The following is a 12111-nucleotide window of genomic DNA, read 5'->3' as shown; positions in this document are numbered from 1 at the left end:
TGATACATTGATGGGACAGGAAAAGAACCTAATAACTGGTACAATGGGACATTCCCTCTGCTACGCACCTCTCAGTGGTTTGCAGAGTATAGATGTAGACTAGATGTAGAGAAGACACCAAGCTTGGATTAACAATCAAGCCCCAAAGTCAGAATAATCATATTTAGAAATAATAAAACAAAGTAACTTGCACCATAAAATCATATAAAGGATGAAATGAAAACATCTCAAGAACATCGTAGAAAATATGAAAGAGAATGTTCAGGGAAAAAAAGTAACAATTGCTACAAAACTTTTGACATGTATCTTAAAAAAAATATGAGTCTCCAACATTAATTCTGTGTGATAAATCAGAAAAGTTGGCCCACAGTAACCAATAAAATGCAGAGATTTTCACAGATGCATTCAACAAATTTTTGAATTGTGATGACCTTCTGCAAACATTCCACGTCAACATGGTCACATTCATTGTAGCATTTCTTATTAAATAAATCCTCTGCAACTATTAATCACACAAAAATCACAATTGGGGACCTAAAGAATTAAAGGCAGGTGAAGAGAACTGTTGTTGTTGTTGTGGTCTTCAGTTCAGAGACTGGTTTGATGCAGCTCTCCATGCTACTCTACCCTGTGCAAGCTTCTTCATCTCCCAGTACCTACTGCAACCTACATCCTTCTGAATCTGTTTAGTGTATTCATCTCTTGGTCTCTACAATTTTTATCCTCCACACTGCCCTCCAATACTAAACTGGTGATCCCTTGATGCTTCAGAATATGCCCTACCAACCGATCCCTTCTTCTAGTCAAGTTGTGCCACAAATTTCTCTTCAATTCTATTCAGTACCTCCTCATTAGTTATGTGATCTACCCATTTAATCTTCAGCATTCTTCTGTAGCACCACATTTCGAAAGCTTCTATTCTCTTCTTGTCTAAACTATTTATCGTCCACATTTCACTTCCATACATGGCTACACTCCATTCAAATACTTTCAGAAACAACTTCCTGACACTTAAATCTATACTCGATGTTAACAAATTTCTCTTTTTCAGAAACACTTTCCTTGCCATTGCCAGTCTACATTTTATATCCTCTCTACTTCATACATTATCAGTTATTTTGCTCCCCAAATAGCAAAACTCATTTACTACTTTAAGCATTTCATTTCCTAATCTAATTCCAGCAGCATCACCAGATTTAATTTGACTACTTCCCATTATTTTGCTTTTGTTGATGTTCACCTCATATCCTCCTTTCAAGACACTGTCCATTCCGTTCAGCTGCTCTTCCAGGTCCTTTGCTGTCTCTGACAGAATTACAATGTCATCGTCGAACCTCAATGTTTTTATTTCTTCTCCATGGATTTTAATTCCTACTCCGAAATTTTCTTTTGTTTCCTTTACTGCTTGCTCAGTATACAGATTGAATAACATCAGGGATAGGCTACAACCCTGTCTCACTCCCTTCCCAACCACTGCTTCCCTTTCATGCCCCTCAACTCTTATAACTGCCATCTGGTTTCTGTACAAATTGTAAATAGCCTTTTGCTCCCTATATTTTACCCCTGCCACCTACAGAATTTGAAAGAGAGTATTCCAGTCAACATTGTCAAAAGCTTTCTCTAAGTCTACAAATACTAGAAACATAGGTTTGCCTTTCCTTAATCTATTTTCTAAGATAAGTCGTAGGGTCAGTATTGCCTCATGTGTTCCAACATTCCTGCCGAATCCAAACTGATCTTCCTGAGGTCGGCTTCTACCAGTTTTTCCGTAAATAATTCATGTTAGTATTTTACAGCCGTGGCTTATTAAACTGATAGTTCGTTAATTTTCACATTTGTCAACACCTGCTTTCTTTGGGATTGGAAATATTATATTCTTCTTGAAGTCTGAGGGTATTTCGCCTGTCTCATACATCTTGCTCATTAGATGGTAGAGTTTTGTTAGACCTGGCTCTCCCAAGGCCGTCAGTAGTTCTAATGGAATGTTGTCTACTCCTGGGGCTTTGTTTTGACTCAGGTCTTTCATTGCTCTGTCAAACTCTTCACGCAGTATCATATCTCCTATTTCATTGTCATGTACATTCTCTTCCATTTCTATAATATTGTCCTCAAGAACATCGCCTTTGTATAGACCCTCTATATACTCCTTCCACCTTTCTGCTTTCCCTTCTTTGCTTAGAACTGGGTTTCCATCTGAGCTCTTGATATTCATGCAAGTGGTTCTCTTTTCTCCAAAGGCCTGGTCTGTGCAAAAATATCTAAAAAGTAGAGAAAACCTATCCAAATAATTGTAGAGAAATAACCATTCCAGAAGGCACATGCAAATTTTTTCCCTGCATAATTTTACAAGAACAAAACAACTCTGTACCACAACTTCAAAAACACTACAGATGATTCCACCCAAACATTTACACTGCCCATATCAAATTCTCAGGCTGAAATTAATAATAAAACAATGTAACTTCAAAAATAAACAGATATCAATCTGTTATTTAAAAAGTATTTGATAGCATCAACAGAACACACTTAAAAACTCAGAGAATACAATCTTAGTCCTAAATTAACAAAAAAATTAAACTAGAAGAGATGCTGAGTTGCAGACAGGCACAACAAAAAGAATGTCAGAAAGTGAGCTTTCAGCCAACAAGGCCTTCATCGGATGTACACACACACACACACACACACACCACGGTCAATGGCTTTTGGGGCTAGACTGTGAGCAGCAGCACATGATGGGAGAAGCAACCAGGTGGTGGGACTAAGGAGAAAGCTGGTGCGGAGAGGGAAAGGATGGTGGGCAGGACATTCCTCATTTCAGGGCACAATGAGAGGTAGTCGAAACCCTAGCAAAGAATATGATTTGATTGCTCCATTCCTGGGTGATAGTTACGAAGGGAATGCTTTTCTGTGGTCGGATGGCTACAGCAGTACCTCTGTCCATATCAAACCTACCAGCCACCAGCAGTACCTTCACTTAGACAGTTGCCACCCATTCCATACCAAGAAGTCTCTCCTATGCAGGTTAGCCACCCTGGCTGTCACATCTGTAGAGACGAGTGGTCCCTCTCAAAATATATCATGGGTCTCACTGAGTAATATGTGTTGCATCTATGCAACACCTGTCCCATACATGCTTCCTCCACCACCTACCCCTTTCAGTCACAAGCATCACCTATCCCATCAAAGGCAGAGCTCCCTGTGAAACCAGTCATATGATCTACAAGCTACACTGGAACCACTGTGCTGCATTCTGCGTGGCCATGACAATGAACAAGCTGTCTGTGTGCATGAATGGCCATGGCCCTTTTCCACTAACCCGACTGCACATAGTTGCTCTACCCTCTTCTCCACCTCATCCAGGTTTGTCCCCAAAAGTAGCACTTGACTATTCCCAACCCCTACTCAGCTATCCCCTCCCCCCAGCCCCCTCCTTATCCGGACCACCTGGTTGCTTCTTCCATCATGTGCTGCTGCCTTACAGTCTAGCCCCAAGAGCCAGGGGCTTTGGTGACTGTGGTCGTGTGTGTGTGTGTGTGTGTGTGTGTGTGTGTGTGTGTGTGTGTGTATTTCGATGAAGGCCTCGTTGAATCTCCGCTATAGGGTGAGCAGCAACTATCATTTTCTTAATATTGTTAATTTCTTTCCTGGATTTTCCATTGTTTAGTAAAATCAAACTGTTCCAGAATAAAGACCGGGGTCAGACAGGGTGACCAATTCAAAGTAGCCCTCTGTTAAGTCACGAAGATTTGGCAAAAGTAAAATGAACTTAAAAGTTAAAATTGGAGCAAAACCTCCAATGAGAACAGACTGCCTGGCATTTGCAGACAGTATAAATCTCTTAGCCCTTAAAATGAAAGAAACTCATTCCCAGACTAAAAGTGTACACAAAATGGCATTACAAATATCATTGAGGAACAAACTATTAGAAAATTATGGTAGTGTTGCAGTTTAAATGCATGAGAGAAATCATCACAAACAATCTAAGCGAGAAAGCAACATGAATAAATAGAACCAACAAAATGGAAAAGAGCCAAATTTTTAACCTGATCAACACTTAATAAGACATGCTTTTCCAGAACTATAAAACTGTAATTATCCTAGAAGCCACTTAAGCCTGCAAACCCATTCAAAATTAAAAACTAAAAGAGACCTGATTATCTCATTAAAACTGAAAGAAGAATCATCAGAAACTGAATAAATATAAAATATCAGGCCAGAAGACTTCTGAGAATCCTTCCCAAAAAACAGTCTATCAGGAGCTTCATCTAGTTATTATTAGAATGAAGGAGAAAAGGATCTCATATTCCTTTCACTTCTTACAACTATCAGAAAACAGAATCACTAGTGATGAGAAATTTTGGAAGGAAGATGGGAGGACAACGGATTCCTGAAATCCAGTGAGATCTCAAGGCAATTGAGCTGGAAAGAGGTGATGAATCGAAGCAGACTAAACTAACACCCTTCTTCAGACTCAAACTGTAAACAGAAATGGCATATCAAGGCTATAGAAATTTGACGAATAGAGGACAATCAAAACTGGAAAAAAATAAACGAATATAAGTTGTCGGTATTCACACAAAATACAGTCATAAAATATTCAAAAGAAAAAATGTTTTGATGATAGAATAGGATACTGAATACTTTTAATCAATATTTTGGTACCTTCAAATTACCACTCAAAAGACTTGTTTTAACTGCTTTTGGAGTGTTAATAATTCACAACAAATGACAAAAAAATGGGTGCGTAAAAAGTACAATATAAGGGGTTATTAATAAATAAAATGAAACAACATGGTTCCAGAGACCTTTTCAAGGCTATAACAACTATTATGTATTTGTGCAGACTGAAGCAATGAACAAAAATTTGCATCAACGCAGGGATTCGAACCCAGGTCTTTGGCTGACTAGGCAGATGCACTAACCACTACACCATCCTGGCACAGTGGCTTTGCGTAACTGCACGGACTACACTAGCACGCTTCCTTACTCAGTCCAAATTCTCCATCATGCTTCAGCCCACTGATGTTCGTACTAAAACCGAACAGTATCCCTGGCCTCGGTAGAAATTTTCATTTGTTCCTTCAGTCTGCATATATACATCATAGATGTTTTAATACTTGAAAAGGTCTCTGGAACCATTTCATTAAAGCACCTGTGCCTGGCATAATCCTCCATTTCATTTGATACTGAGGTGCTATTCCAACACATTTGGAGAGCCTCTGCAATGCTGTAGAGATTAAGGGGAGTACCAAGTGAGATGAGGCCATGAATGGGAATTTGGATTGAGGGGGGAGGCGTTCTAGGGCAGTCCGTGCTGTTGTGCGAAGTCAGGGTGGCGTAGTGATTGGTGCATCTGCCTAGTGAGAAGGAGACACAGGCTCGAATCGCAGCCTTGGTACAAATTTTCATTTGGCCCCTCAGTCTGCACATATCCATCTTAATAAACTATCTTTTTGATATGTCTGACATCCAGAAACAGACTGTTGACATTGCGTGTCCTGTAGTGGACTTTACAGTATATGTATATTGCACGAATCTAAATCACTTAATGTGCACACATTACTATGGAAAAATCACATTAGGACCCAATCATCACACACCCCCACACATCACAATGAAGCAGCAGCTGGAACTGCTTTACAACAATGGCACATTTAAATAAAAGAGAGCTGGCTCAAAAAAAACTTGTGGAAATTCAACCATAATCAAACTTCATCTTCTGCTAATATTTTGGCGGAACTGTTTACAGCTAAAATATTTGTGGAAGAAAAACTTTAGTTACGGCTGAATTCCTACCATTTTATGGATGAAGTAATATATTATGAGAACATGGAGATGAAAAAAAGTGAGATGATTACAATTTTTAGGCTTCTTTCAGAGGATATACAATTAAGTCTCTGGAAGAGGGAATCTAAGTGAACAGCTGACAGCATAATGTGTGCACTGCAGTAGCGTATTACTGTTCATCAACTGACTAATTTTCATTTAGTCAAATTTAATTACTTTACATACAGTGTGTATACTTGTAATGGGAGATTCCATGGTGACTCATGTTACATTTTAAAATCAGTGTCTTATTATGTTGACCCTTTATTATCTGTAAACCTATATTTTCTTTTGTAAATCATCATTACATATTATGTTATTCGGGCAAAGACCTGGAATCCATATTTAAGTAGCGAGGAGCATTAAAATTAAAGAACAAGAATGTAATTTATGTTGTGACTCATGTTACAAATTTGGGACATCCTATTGCTAATGTTCATTTTAGGCCAAAAGTGTCCTCAAACTATTAAGTGTGTGGGACTGGTTTTTATCACAGAAAATGCATATTAGGTTGGCATTCAAATGAAAGTCACAGATTTTAAAAAATATTTATACCACATAAAATATTGTAATAAAGTGACACACATTACTTGCTACTTATTGTTGAAAAAACTTTTTCTTGCGAGCAGAGAAACAAAACTATGATGTTATTTACTAAATAAGATTAACTTAACATTAACATTTTACTTTTTAACCATTGAGAAAAATTATAAGAGCACGATATCTGGGAAAATATACTGTAACCTCAATTAGAAGTCAGAGGACTGAAAATATCACCTTGCATTGACAACATCAGGTGGATTAATTCTCTTCATAATTTTGTCCTGTGTGAACAGAATTTCATCACATTTTACAGGCCCTTTCCAGTAGTGACCACCATGCTCCATTACAATGATTAGTAAGAATTTCCAAAAATTGCATGTACTTCTCCAGCATAAATTTTCCATATTCCAATTCGTACCAGTCTCCAATTTTCATACTTTCTATAGTTCCTTCAGTATGATGATCTGCAGGAATTCTTTGGAGACTGTAGCACTTCTTTCTTGTAGTGAAAGCAGTGAATGCTTTTTATGTTTCATACTAATGATGCTGAAGAAAATATTTGAGCCAGATTAAGTTTCACATTGATTCCTTTAATTTCATCAGTGAACATATGGAAAACCTGCATAGTTGTGGTACTTGCAGCTGCCTGAGCAAAAGTTAATGCATTCCACACTTGCCTTTTCGTAAGTGGACCAAGTCCATCTACAGCTCCTTTATGGTGGGGTGTAGCAAAAAAAGTTCCATTAGATTTCCACAATGAGGAACGATTGATGTTGAAATGCAATGACTGTAAAATATTTGTTTTTAAATTGTAAGGCAGATCCATCTGACCAGATTGAAAGTACCTTCAAATTTGCTAATACCACAGTGAAAATACTAACTTGTGCTTGTGCTCAATATGTACTTTGCACCCATCATGATAAACATAAATGTAATTTCCAATAAAATTAATATGCAGCAATGCAAACTCCTTAGAATCTTGCCTCAGAACCATTTCCTTTTCCTGATAGTAAGATGCAGACCATATTCACCAATTAGGATCACTTTGACAACTTCAGTAGCTCTTTTTCCTTTGTTGTTGTTTCCTATTTTTGCAGTATTCCCTCATTTTCTCCCCATGAAGTCTCTTCCTTTCTTCTGTCCATGTTGTTCCCGATTTTTGTTTTTATTTCTTCTGCTTTGAAAGCCTTCCAAATTTAGTATTTTATTTTTAAAGTGGTTTCTTTCTGCTATTTCTGATTCTTTGATGATGTTTCTTTCTAGATCTTTCTTTACCTCCGTAATCCATGCTATTGTCAATTTCTTCTTCCAGAAATATAGGAGTGTTTGTTTTGTTAGTCTATTTCCATCCATTTGGTAGAGGTGTCCAAAAAAGGTTAATCTTCGTTTGGCCATTACTTCAAATATTTTCTCTATGTTTTTGTAGCTCTCCCCATTACTTCTTATTTTCCAACCATCTGCAGTTTTTATTGCACCCAATTTTTTCTAATAATCCTTCTTTCCAGTACCTCTAGTTTGTCATCTTCTAGTTCATCATTAGGCATTCAGATTCATATAAACATTCTCGTTGCACCACTGTGGTGTAGTGTTTTAGTTTTGTTTTTCTAGATATACATTTCTTGTTGTAAATATTTTTGGTCAGACCATATGCTGTTTCCATTTTGTTAATTCTTACATCTATTGCAGATTTTTTTTCTTTGACTTTAATAATTTTATAATTGTTTTCTTCCATCTTCCAAACATACCATGATAAATTCGCAATTTCCAGCTCATCAATTTATAGGCTACTTTGAAACCTCCACCATTTCAACAATTTACATTGATTCCACCAACAAATCTCACTGGGTGGATGGTATATGGTAGCCAATACAAATCTGTTGCTGTAAGTTGGAATATTATAAGTTTCATATGAAGGCTGCTGATAGTATTTATGAAATTTTCGTGATATTTACACAAACGTACATTATGAGGTAGTTTGCTGCTTAATTGAACATGTGGTGGCCATACTTCCGCAAACTTAGATTTCCCAATTTGAACTTCAACTTGGTCCTGTTTGAATACCTCATAAGTTTCCATGATGGACATGACTAAGTGATGAATGTGAACTGTCTTTTTCTTATTTTCTCAAATCGCTATTTTGTCCTCCCTGCCTGGTGACGCAACTGACGTCACAGCAGTAGAAACCAGTTACCAAGTCTGTAGTTCCAGAACTAAGGTCTCTGTTTTGTGGACTACTGCCATGACTGGGTCTTTCAAACTTTAAATCTGATGAATTTCCACACAAGTCACTAAACAGCTCAAGAACAACTACGACTTTATGTCATGGTGACAATGGCATGAAACGCTCAGCTCAAGCCGTGGCTTTAGCATGAGAACTATGTGACATATACGGTGGAAAACCAGTTTTACTATGTTTTGTGCTGATTATGCTTCTTATGTTACGCTATGTTTTCTAACTCTCTCCCTAGTTTTATCTCTTCTTTCTTGTAATAAATCATTGTTTATGTGGACTCAAATGCAGAAAATTTCTTTTACCGCTTCTGTTGACGTCTTTTTAAATTCTTCATAATTTTATTCCTATTTTTCCTATCTCCTTTCCTGTCTTTCTGCTACTGCAAAGGGCATCCTGCTCTTTTAACATTAAAAAAATATAATTGTGACTGAGATTATGTGACTCATGTTACACGTTTAATTTTCTGTTTTTGCAATGTTTGTTCAAATAGGAAAATTTTAATAGTGATGTTAGTTACACCCATACAAAGAAGTAAGTTACTGAACAAGATGAAGTTAGCTCTAACATTCCTCTCAATATAAAAACTTAATTACATGAAAGTGACTCACGTTACATGAAAGTTCATGTTGTTGTATTATGTTATTTATCCTAACCTGTAATTTACTTACTTCAATTTTATACTGTTTATGCAATATATTATGGTGTATAACAGTGATATAAATAATGATGTACTAATTGTTACCTGCAATTAGTTGAAAACAAGGCCTAAAATCTCCAACAATTCATACTGCCATGACATTAGTTAGTTAGTTATGTGTTCCATTGATCAATAGCATGGAAAACCGTTATGATGTGGAACGTGTTAAATGCACAAGAAATGTGCACAGGAAACAAGTTTTTTTTGTTTACATTATAGTGTTATACCTAAATATTTCTATTATCTATCCCATTCCCTCAAAGGGCACAAAATGCATATATTATTTCTCCAGATTTATTTACTCATATTCAAGAATTCATCTATGGTATCGAAGGAGTTGTCAAGGAGGTATGATTTCAATTTGTTTTTGAAACTATTACTGCTGTCTGTCAGACATTTTATTTCATCTGGTAATTTATCAAAAAATTTTATAGCAGCATATTTTACCCCTTTCTGTGCCAAAGATAGGTTAAGTAAATGAAAGTGTAGGTCTCTCTCTTTTCTGGTATTGTAATCATGAATGTCGCTGTTGATTTTAAACTGGTCCATGTTGTTGAGAAAAAATTTCATTACTGATTAAATGTACTGTGAAGCAGTTGTAAAAATTCCTAACCTTTTAAACAAATGCCTACATGATGTGTGACTATGAACCCCACACTTTATTCTAACTGCTTTCTTTTGAGCAGTGAATACATTTTGCCTAAGTCTTGAGTTGGCCCAGAATATTATTCCGTATGACATTGGAGAGTGGAAGTATGCAAAGTATGTTACCTTACTAATTTCTACATCCTCAAAATTGGCAATTATTCTGATTGCAAAAATTGCTGAACCTAGTCGCTTTAGGAGATTCCAAAATATGAATTTTCCAATTAAGATTCTCATCTATATGTACACCCAAAAACTTAGTATGCTACTGGCTACTGACTTCATTTGATGTTTTATTTTTATAGAAGGAATTATACTTTTTGCAGCAGAAAATGGGATGTACTGTGTTTTTTCAAAGTTCAGAGCAAGCCCATTCGCAGAAAACCAATTAATAACTTTTCCAAAGACCTTATTTGTATCATTATCTATCGGACTTTCTTTCTCTGGATTAATAATTATGCTTGAATCATCAGCAAACAGTGTCAGTTCAGCATCTTGTTTCACATAAGAAGGGAGGTCATTCACACCTGTCAAGAACAGAACGGGACCCTGATCGAACCTTGTGGAACACCTTATGTAATTTCACCCCAGTTAGATGAAGTGGCAAAATCCTTTGAATCACTTGAAGCATATAAAGAGACTTTTTGCTTTCTGTTCTGTAGATATGGCGTAAACCGCTCATATGCTGTTCCATTTATACCATAGAATTGTAATATCTCTAACATAATGTCATGGTTCACACAATTAAAAGCTTTGGATAAGTCACAGAATATTCCTACTGGTGACATTTTAATATTTAAAGACTCTATTATGTGGACAGTGAAACTGTATATTGCTGTCTCAGTGGAACAGCATTTCTGAAATCCGAACTGTGATTTACTAAGTATCCCATTACTGTCGAGATGGCTAACCACTCTTGAGTACATTGCTTTCTCAAAGATTTTTGCAAATGCTGCAAGCAAGGATAATGGCCAGTAACTATTGACATCTGTGGTTTCCCCTTTTTTTAGAGGCGCCTGACTGGCATATTTTAAGCTGTCTGGAAAAATACCCTGAGTCAGTGACGCATTACATATGTGACTCAAAACATCAGCTGCAATTGCTCTACATTCATTCAATAACTTGTTAGTGATGTCATCTACTCCAACAGAACATTTATTTTTCAAAGATTTAATATTTTTCCTTATTTCACAAGAGGTTATTAGATGAAACTTAATCTGACTAAAATTTTTCAAAACTGACTCTTCCATGTACAGCCTGGTTTTTTTTCTTTTGAACTATTCTCACCAATTTTTTCTCCTACACTTAAGAAGTGATTGTTAAATACATTGGCTACCTGTGTACTGTTGGTTAAGATGGTCTCATTCTCTTTAACAGTAATATTACCTACCCCAGTGGTTACTTTTCCTGTCTCCCTTCTAACAACATTCCATATTGATTTGATTACTGGAGTTGTTAATTTCTTCTCTAACATACATATTTCTTGATTTCCTTACAACTTTTCTCAGTATGTTACAATAATTTTTATAGTGTAAAACTACTTCTGGATCTTTACTAGTTCTTACTATCTCATACAGTTGTCTTTTTCTTTCTGAAGACACTTTAATACCTGTAGTAATCCAAGGTTTCTTTGAAAAGTTTGGCCTCATAAAAATGGTTACAAATTATAGAGGAGAAGCAATAACGAGCAACAAACATTGTTGCCATATGGTAAAAATTCCAGCCTTTTCAAACAATATATAAAAAGTACCAAATATTAAACTTTTAAAAATCATAAATGTGTCCTACTTTACATGGAATGTCCCTAATACAGAACAAGTCAGCTTAATGTACTGTCTTAAAATATTTACCCTATGTATTAGAACACAGAACCTCAAATTGGCAATAATGATATAATATTGTATATACACTCCTGGAAATTGAAATAAGAACACCGTGAATTCATTGTCCCAGGAAGGGGAAACTTTATTGACACATTCCTGGGGTCAGATACATCACATGATCACACTGACAGAACCACAGGCACATAGACACAGGCAACAGAGCATGCACAATGTCGGCACTAGTACAGTGTATATCCACCTTTCGCAGCAATGCAGGCTGCTATTCTCCCATGGAGACGATCGTAGAGAAGCTGGATGTAGTCCTGTGGAACGGCTTGCCATGC

Source organism: Schistocerca piceifrons, chromosome 2 (assembly GCF_021461385.2).
Source record: "Schistocerca piceifrons isolate TAMUIC-IGC-003096 chromosome 2, iqSchPice1.1, whole genome shotgun sequence".
Lineage (NCBI taxonomy): Eukaryota > Metazoa > Arthropoda > Insecta > Orthoptera > Acrididae > Schistocerca > Schistocerca piceifrons.
The sequence above is the reverse complement of the archived record's forward strand: the minus strand, read 5'-3'. Positions refer to the sequence as shown.